Source organism: Leptonychotes weddellii, chromosome 4 (genome assembly GCF_054177405.1).
Source record: "Leptonychotes weddellii isolate Sample4059 chromosome 4, ASM5417740v2, whole genome shotgun sequence".
In the NCBI taxonomy this organism is placed as follows: Eukaryota; Metazoa; Chordata; class Mammalia; order Carnivora; family Phocidae; genus Leptonychotes; species Leptonychotes weddellii.
Genome location: NC_138372.1, coordinates 10,805,243 through 10,815,265, shown reverse-complemented (window position 1 = coordinate 10,815,265; position 10,023 = coordinate 10,805,243).

The following is a 10,023-nucleotide window of genomic DNA, read 5'->3' as shown; positions in this document are numbered from 1 at the left end:
CACCGAGACCCTGGGTAACCTTGGTCTCATGCCTCAGTTTCCTCCTCTGTAACAGGGAATCTTGACGTCAGTCTTGCAGTACTGGGAGGATCAAAAGGGCTAATTTAGCCCCGTGCCTGGCACGCAGCAGACACTCAGCAGGGACAGGCGTGAGGATTCTGTGGATAGCCGCCCGCCCGCCCACCCGGCCTCTCAGACCCCCCCAGTCTGGGCCCTGGGCACCTCTGTAGTTAGCCCCCCACTGGCGGCCTGTCTCCAAGAGAACTTCCCGTCAGACTTGGGGGGTCAGAGGGAAGGGGGAGCCGGCCTCCTGCCTTCTAATTTAGATTCCTGGGTTTATGGCAGGAAGCGCAGGGAAGCTGATGCTATAATTAAGGCGATTCCTGAGGCTGAGTGAGGAGGCAGGGAGAGGAGCCCACCACAGGGCTGGCCCCCCACTTCTCTCTGCTCTCTGCCAGGAGTCCCAACCCCAAGCCTGCAGCAGGCTCCTCTGCCTCCAATCCCCTGTTCCTGCACTCCATTTTGCAGCCCAGGAAACCAGAGATGGGCAGCAGACCCAGGGTCACACAGCACATAGGGACACAGGCCTGAGCCACCCTCAGAGGGCTCCCCCCGCCCCCGCCCCCAGATGTGGTGCAGCCCCCGGGGGTGCAGGGAGGGTCCAGACACGTAGCTTCTTTGTTCTGTCCGCCCCTGAACCCCAGGCCCCATCTTTCCTGGGTCCCCCTCCCCCCACATTCCTGAGGTGTCTGGGCAGAGTCTGGCCAGGGTGGCGGCAGGAGGGGCAGATCCTGCTCAGGGGTCAAGACCAGGGCAACAGCCCAGGCCTGAGCACCCGCCTCCAGGTTGGGCCTGCCCTAGCTGAGGCGGCTGGGCCAGGGCGGCGGTGGCTGGGAGGGCGTCTGGGGGCTCAGCACCTCTGACCATCCCTCCCATCCGTGGGGGGGGGCCTCAGGGCTGGAGCTCAGCTCCTCCCTCTGCTCCTCACTGGGTAACGTTGCGCTCCTCCCCTCCGAGTCTTGGTGTTCTCATCTGTACAAAGGGTGCAACCTTCACCAGGGAGGCCAGTTCCTGTCCCCAGCCCTGGCCGAGCTTGGGATGAGACCCTACAGCGCAGAGAGGCGGCCTTCCCAGCAGCCCCTCCCCACCACTGCACCAGTCCCGCCTCACCGGGCTCTGTGGCCTCTGCATCTTCCTTGGTAAAAATGAGGGGTTTGAACAGAGTCAGGGGCTCAGATGCTGGGACAATTCAAAAAATGGGGGGCGCCTGGGTGGCTCAGTCGTTAAGCGTCTGCCTTCGGCTCAGGTCATGATCCCACGGTCCTGGGATCGAGCCCCGCATCGGGCTCCCTGCTCGGCGGGAAGCCTGCTTCTCCCTCTCCCACTCCCCCTGCTTGTGTTCCCTCTCTCGCTGTGTCTCTCTCTGTCAAATAAATAAAATCTTTAAAAAAAAAAAATGGGGCAGGTGTGGGTGGAGGAGCTGTGACTTTTTGCTTTGCCAAGTGAGGGTATTTTTTAAAAACATCAGCAAGCACAAAGACACAGGAAGAGCCAAGGTGAGGCAGGGTCCTCACACTCTGGCCCTTTCTCCAGCCCGGCGGGCTGTGGACATGTTTGCTCCAGACCGGCCTGGGATTCTGGACTGAGCTCAGGGCTCCGACCTGAGGGCTGGGCTCTTTGGGGGATGCATGTGGGTATGGGGGTGTGTGCGCGTGAGTGTGTGTGTGAGTGCGGCCAGGGGAGGTGCGGGGGGGGCAGAGGTAAAGGGCCAGGACTGCCTCACAGGCTCAGGGCAGGGCCAGTGCCCAGCCTGGGCCCCACAGAGTGAACCCTGGGGTCTGGGTCTCCACACAGATAGAGGCGGGGGTGAGAGGGGTGCCAGGCATTCCTCAGGATGGGGAGAAAGGGGGCTTTGTTGCCTGAAACGGAGCCACCCCCAGCCTCCCTGCATGCCCGGGGACTCTGCCAAAGATGGCGAGCCCACTCGGGCGGTGGTGGAGTGTGTTGAACCTCTCCTGAAGCTATGGTCTATCCCTGCCGAGGTGTCTCCAGTCGGTTGCCCCCTACTCCCAGCCTAGGGCCAGACACGTCCTTCAAAGGGTCCAATGCCAGCCTGGGAGGGGGCTTGGCTGAGGGCTGACACCCAAGGATGGCGGTCGGGGTGGTGGCGCCAGCCCTGAGATGCCCTGCCCCCACCCCCAGCTGGGCGCGTGGGCTATCTCATCCAGTCCTCGCCACAATCCTGGGAGAAGGGTCCGATTAGTCCCATTTCACAGACGAGTACACAGAGGCTCAGTGAGGGGAGGGCATGCAAGTTCACTGCAGAAGAGGAACTGGAACTCAGGCCCTCTCACCCCTGAGCTCAAGCCTCAGGGGGTCCTGCCCCCTCCTCCCTCAGAGACACCTGGGAGAAGGAGGGGGCCACCTAGCTGTCCCCAAGCTGGGCCTCCCCCCCTCCGAGTGCCTGTTCTGAGTGGCCAGGTCTGTGGGGTTGGTCCTGGCTGCCACCTTCCAGAGTTTCAGGGATCAGATGACCCACGGCATAGACCAGTGTGGCTCTCAGTAAGAGTTTAATAAGTGCTCATTGATGAGTGCTCATCGTTGATGCTGCTGGGCGACAAGTCCTGTCCCTCTCTAGGCCTCGGCCCCCCATCTATGCCCCAAAGCTGCCTTCTCTGGCTCCAGCTGACTCCACCTCCTTCTCCCAGCCCGGGGGCCCCCCGGAATCCCCCAAGGCCTCCCTCATTTTACCAGGCTGAAGGCGGCCTTATCAGCATTTAGGGGACGCAGGAGGAGGTCCTGCCTGCAGCCTCACATCACAGGCTCTGGCCCCAGATCTGAGAGAGGTGCAGGGCCTGGTATTGGGACGGTGACTGGTGGTGACAGCAGGGCCGCCAGCCTGACCTGCAGGCCCAGCTGGGGGAGGTGGCAGGCTCTGGAATGTACAACCTCTTGCTGTCCCCTCCCTCTGCAACCTGTGACTCACTTCAGACAGGGTTAAAACACAAAGCGCCTTCCTTTGTCCCCAGCCCATGCTTAATAGGATTGGGCGGGAGTGGGAAGGGGGCCTCTGGTGGGGGGCACCTCGCCTTCCACGGCCACAAAGGGGCCCTGTGACATCACGCTGCCCCCTGCCGTGATGTCAGAGGCCACCACAATGGACCTTCCCAGACAGATGGCTGAGGATGGGGTGGTGGGGGATGGGGCTGGGACACCTGCATTCTCGGTGGCTCCATCCTGGGAGTTGTTCTGAAGAGCAGGCCCTGAGCAGGCCCCCACAGGGGCACACAAATAAATCAGCTTTTCTTTTTGTAAGCCAACACACACACACACACACACACACACTTTTTTTTTTTTTTACAAGGGGACAGCAAATTTTGAAAAACATGCAAGTTGAGATTTTTCTTGCCCACCTTCCCTTCCCCCAGTTAAAAACCATCGAGCTGCTCCCTGGTGCCCACCCTTAGGATAAAAATCAAATCCTCAGCTGGGCAACAAGGTGCTCTGCGTTCAGACCCCTGTCCACCCCTGCAGCCTGGACCCTCCCTGCTGCCCGCCCTGCCCTCACAGCTGCGGCCACCCCGGTCAGTCTCCAGCTCCTGAGGTGAACACCCTCCATTCTCCCCCTACCACCCCATCCTTCCAGTCAGCTCAGATACCACCTCCTCCCTGAAACCTTCCCTGACCTGCCCTAGACTGAGCAAGTGGCTCTTTCTCTGGGTCCCCAGTTCCCATGCCTGTCAAGCCACAGAATTTCTCTCTCGGGCACTCTTGATGTTTCCCATGGGCCTTTCTCCCCAACAGACTGGGGAGTCTGTGAGGGCACCACCTGGGTTCTCCCACCCCTGACCCTCTCCCTGGTGCCCAGCACCATTGGTGGATTCCTTCATTGGATAGGTGGGGGGACCGTGGTGGGGAGCCAGGAGCCACGAAACAGACTTGTCCTCACCCTCATGGAAGTGGCCTCTGGGCAGGGGGTGGGCATCAATGACAGATATTGACCATTGCCGCCCATTGTTGCGAGGAATCAAAAGTGCAGGATAGAAATACGGTAGGGGTTCCAGGGCACCTTTAAGAGGGGAGATGGGGTACCTTCTCTGGGGCTGGACACATGAGCCAAAGGCCAGAGGAAGCCGGTGTGTCAGGCCACGGGTGTGGGGAAGAGCTCCAGGCACTGGATGGCACATAGTAGGCCCTGGAGAATGCCTGGGCTCATTCATGCCCAAACCCATCAGGGTAGAGCAGGGCTGTGGGGCGAGGTGTCCGGTTCGAAGCCTGACTCTGCCACTTGTTAGCTCTAGGGCTTTAGGAAAGCCCCTCCCTTCTCCCCGTCTCATGGTGGGGTGACCAAATAAATTATCATCCAAATGGGGACAGAGGGTGAAGAGGAACACTATTACTAATTATATAGGACAGTCGATGTAAGCCAGGTCCTGGACAAATGGGGTACACAGTCCCCCCACCTGTGGCGTACATAGCAACAGTTCTACTTCATAGAGTTCTTGAGGAAAAGAAGTTGAGCTGCTCAGAGGATGAGGGAGGGACAGACGGACACACGGCTGAGGACCATTGCAGCTCCACGGCCATCCACGGGCTGAAGGCGGCCCTGGGAGAGCTGGGGTGTTTTTTTTCCCAGTTCAGAGCAGGGGTGGTTCCGGGGATCTCTCAGAGGATGGGGAACCCCAGCTGGGTCTGGGAGACTGAGGACAGTTTTCGCAGGCAGAGATAGAGATGGGGGCGTGGGGGTGGGGAGAGCTCAGATGGAGAAGCCAGGGTAGGATTGGGGCGCCTGGCTCGCGCCGGAGTGCGCCGGCCGGGTGCAGAGTCTAGGGGAGGTGGGCATAGCCGATGCATCCTGGGCTGAGGTGGGGAGGTGCATCTGTCTGCGCCCAGATGCTGGGGTTGATCTAACTGACCCCTGAGGTCTGGTCCTTGGCGGGGAGGACGCCCCCGCCCAGCAGGAGACCTGGTCACACAGCTGCCTAGCTCCGCCAGACCAGTGTGGAAACTGCATCCATCCATCCGGGCTGTGGAGGCCACGGGGGAATGTGATGAGGCTGCTGAAATGGGGCCCAGGCTCAGGCGGAGAGAGGGGGCCCCCACCCCTGGCAGGGCAGGATGCGGCCGCAGCTTCCCAGAAACCGGAGTCTGGTTCTGCCGACAGACACTGGCTGACAAGGTCTGGATTGGGAAGCCAGACCCCGAGGGGCTGGAGTGGGGCCTGCCGCTGGGGACTGCCTGGGAAGAGGGCCGGGGCAGGTCTGGGGGTGGCAGGAGCCCCTCATCCCAGCAGGGACGGACTTCCAGCCCTCCACGTTACGAATGGACAAACCGATACCCAGAGACACTGAGGGACGTGCCCAGGGTCCCCCAGCAAAATCAGTAGGTGCCCAATAGAGCCTCTGACTTCCTCTTCCCACCCTGCTTCCCAAGAACCCCTAAGACCCCCAAATGTCACTCAGCAGCAGGCGGTGGGAAAAGAGGGCCCTTGTCTCATAATTCTGCTCTGTCACCTCCTGGCTGAGTGATCACGGTGTTTAGCCTCAGTGTTCCCCATCTCTAAAGTGGGGATAAATCCATGTTTTGCAGGGTCATTGTGATCCTTCAGTAAGACAACATGGGCTCGAGCTTGGCATGCTGATCGGCACATAGTAGGTGTTCAGAAACGCTGATCCCTTCTCCTTTACTGCCTGTGTGGTCCCAGCGGCCAGACCAGCGGGAACTGTGTTGTCTGTGTCACACACGCCCCACCCCCAACACCCCCCAACACAACCTCGTTTTGGGGATATTGAATAATCTGGCTCCAGACAGCTCCCCACTGGATCCTAGGGCCCCTCTTCCCTCATTCATTTGTTTATTGAGCAAATATTTATTGAGGGCCTGCTAGGGGCCAGACACGGCTCTGGGGAGCCAGAGATCCAGGCATAAAGCACAGTGTGGGTGAAGGCACAGAGGGCCAGAGCTGAGAACTCCAGCACACATTTCCTCAACCTCTGTTCTAGCAGCATCTGCTGTGCGGCAGGCCCTAGCCTGGGCCCTGGGCCACAGCTGGAGGTGGGGGGGTGGTAGGAGGGCGGAGAGCCTGCCCATTCCTCTAGGATTTGCTAATTAATTAGGAAATCTGAGCCCCGTGCCCGGTGATACTGTTTTAACTTGCCACCTAGACTGGGAGCAGCTGAGAAAGAGGGCAACCCCCACCGAGCACCCTCCTAATTGCTGCCTTCACCTTCTTCAGGGCTTTATTGGGTGTATCAAAGGGCTGCCAAGGCCCCTGCAGCTCAGAGCCGGGGGGAGGGCAGCGGGCTGAGAGCCCACTTCCCAGCTATGACAACTGAGGTCAGAGATAAAGGTTCTGCTTGGGGTGGGAATTCGAGCAGGGCTGGCATCATAGGGCTGCGCGTGGCATGAGAGCCAGGGCCCAGGGTGGTGTTGGAACCAGCGCATGGCTTGTCCTGGTCCAATGGGGGAGACTCAGGCCCTACCCACAGAGGTCGGGAGTACGGAGGGCAGGGACAGGCTCTTCTGAGGGCCACTTCTCTCCACCTCACCTGGTAGACTCCCACTTGGCCTGTGTTTCAGCTTGGATGGCTCTTCCTCCTCCAGGGAGCCTGCCTGAACCTTTCAGGCCTGGTCAGGTGTCCCCTTCTGGCTCCTATTCATCCAACTCCTCCCCCTCTTAGCCTGGGTCCTGCTGTAGGGCCACTCCTGCCCGCACCTGAGAACTCTAGAAGGGAAGAGAGGGGCCAGGTGCATCTCTGTGGCTCCAGCGCCCAGCGCCCACTGAGGGCAAGGGGGGAGCAGCAAACCCATCTCCATCCTCTCCTCCCCCTGCCCCAGTCTGAGTGCCTGGGGTGTGGGGCCCTGAGGTATTTGGGGAACCTGGGCAGGTTACGTGACCTCGGTTTTCCCAGAACCAGTGCTTTTCGGATCATATCTAGGGAGGTGCCCAACATGGCAGAGAGAGCAAGAATGTCCTGTCTTGGCAGTTGAGGGTAACAAACGGAAAAGCATTTTTTTTAAGTAATCTCTACACCCAACGTGGGGCTCGAACTCATGACCCTGAGATCAAGAGTCGCAGGCTCCACTGACTGAGCCAGCCAGGCGCCCCCAGAAAAGCATTTTATTAGGGGCTCTGTGGCTTGGGACCAAGACTGCCTGGACTTGATGCCTGCCCCGGCCATGCAGGAGCCAGGTGGCTCTGGCAAGTTAATTAACCTCCCTGTACCTCGGTATTCAAATCTGTAAAATGGGCTAACAGTGACACGCCCCTCAAAGAGTTGTTGTGACTATTAAACAAGTAAACATGAGCGAAGCACTGAGATCAGTGGCTGGCACCCAGTAAATCCCGTGTGTTTGATGATACCCGATCTGGAATTCAAGAAACATATCCCTTCTGCCCTCTGTTTTCGGTTCACGGCAGTGTTTGCTGGGTTTCTCCTCTGTAAAATTTGTTTCTCCCTCTTCTTTTTTTTTTTAACCCTTTCTGTAGTTCCTGTCTTTGGAAGGGTATCCCTAGGTCGAGTTCACATTAAAAGCCTGGATCTGGAATTAACCTCCACCCGCTGGAGGTGAGAACCTGCATGAATTACGCGGAGCTCTTCTCTAAGGAAAATTTGTCTAGTCTCCTCTATTTATTTATTTATTTCTTCCATCCCAATTTCTATCAGTTTGGACTCGTGGATATGTCTTTCATTGGGCTACCATTTAGTCCTGTGTCATTTGTTCAACCTGCTCCAGGTTTGGCCATGGGGGATCTCTTTCAGGTTGGCTCCTGGGTCTGACATCCCCCCTATCTATTTATTTGTTTTGAGCATTTCCTTACCCTCGATCCCTACAGGATGCTCCAGACTCATCCTGTACTTTCCCTGCCTCAGCCCTGGAATCAGCCACTTCTCTAAGGAGTCCTGGGTTCTTCATTAGCGAGTGGTGCTTAGGAGCCAAGATGTGGGGGCTGGATGTGCTAATCGCTTTGGGGGTGTCGCTGCCTCTAGGTCCTCTAGAGGGCAGAGCTGGGTTTATTTTAATTAAACACACACACACACACACACACACACAATTTCCCCTCTAGGCAATCATGGGGTCCGCTGGGGGCTCCAGACAGGCGCCCACTGGCATTTGAGCACAGATCCCAGTCTGCAGCTCAGAGGTCGGTGTCCTCGGAGAGCTTCATATCCATCAAGGCTTGCAGGGAGAGAGCCCATGAGGCCATCTCTCTCCCGTGCTCAGCCACTTCCCCGTGTCCACCTCTGCTCACCAGTGGGGCCATCGAGTAGCCGAGTTGCTTTGGGATTGGGACCCAGGCCTGGCCTCAAGTGCCCTCGAGTGCCCTCGAGTGCCTGGATTGCTGTGGGATTGCAGGCTTGAGGCCTGCTGGACCCACCATTCTGTCGGTGGTGATGGCAGTTGCCACGGCCCAGTAACAGAGCCATGGTGGCCAGCCAGGCAGGCCCAGCAAGGGTCAGGTCCCAGGAAAACCTGACTCAGCCACGGTGCCTACCACGCCCAGGCGGCCTAGCACTAACGGGAGGAAGGCCTGGCGAGCTGGTCCCGGGCTCCCTTTCCTTTCCCAACTCCAGCCCCACCCCATGTTGCATGGCTCCCTGATGCTCAGTGGGCCAGACCCAGACCTGGCTCCCCATGGAAGCCACTTTCCTGTGGTGGCAGGGCGTCAGGGCGGAGCGGGCCAGGCTTGAGACCCCAAGGCAAGCTGAGCATCCTCACAACTTTGCTGCCGCACAGCTCCAGGCTGATTTAGGAAGCAGGGGCTGTGGGCCTACTCTACCGTGCCTTCTGTTTGGGGCACAGTCATCACGCCTCACCCTGCTTAAAAATCTTCAGTGGCTCCCCACTGCCCTCAGCTTAAGAGCCCCACTCCTGGACCTGCCTGATGAGGGAGGGGAGACCATTTCGGCCCCCCACCTCACGCCCTAATAACCAAGTGTTTGCGGTTCCTCCTTGCACAACCACGTGGTTTCACACCTCCAGTTTCCTCTGCCTGCACTGTCCTCTCCCACTGCTTCACTGGCTAATTCCCACTCATCCCTACAATCCCTACTTGGCTCAGCTCAGGGGCCAGCTCCACCAAGAAGCCTTCCTCCTCTGCCCCAGATCATCTCTGCTTACCTGGTCCATGTCCCTGGTCACCTGTGGATGACACCTTCCTTTTTTTTTTTAAAAGATTTTATTTATTTATTTGACAGAGAGAGACACAGCGAGAGAGGGAACACAAGCAGGGGGAGTGGGAGAGGGAGAAGCAGGCTTCCCGCGGAGCAGGGAGCCCGATGCGGGGCTGGATCCCAGGACCATGACCTGAGCCGAAGGCAGCTGCTTAACGACTGAGCCACCCAGATGCCCCTGGATGACACCCTCCTAAGGCTCGCTGTGAACGACCTCCAGCATGCGGGGCCGCAGCGTGGGATCATGGAGAAGGCTCAGGGTTTGAAATAAGGACTCTAGTTGCCCTCAACGCCTCTGTTCCTTCCTGCTGTGTGCAAGGTACTGTACATTTCTGAGCCTTAGTCTCCTCATCTGTGAAAAAAGCATCTAATTGGGATTCCCGGCCCTGCTTTCAATTCTGGCCTCTGCTTCTAACTTGCTGTGTGGCTTTGGGCAAGCCCTGTCCCTGCGCCTAGCCTCAGTTTTCCTCTTCTGTAAAATGGGGCTGCTCACAAAAACTCAGAGTACTGAGGCTCCAACAAGCCAAAACTTGTGAGAAGCCTTTGTAAACCTCAGGGCCCTACGTGGATGGTCGAAAAATCTACTTCAACAAGCTCTGCAGAGATGTGTGGGAGGGGGTCCATGGCTGCTCTCACCATTCTCCTGCCTCCCAGGCCTCCAGAAGTCTAGAGATCAAAGGTGACAGAGGCCAGTTGGCATGGAGGCCGGGCTCGGCAGGGCCTGCTTCCTGGCCCCCTGCCCACCTCCCACCCACCCCCACTCCCATGATTCCACGACGTGTGTGTGCCTTGGGCAGGAAGCTCTGTTTAAGCGCTCGGGGTGAGCTCCCCACCCCCCACTTCCAAC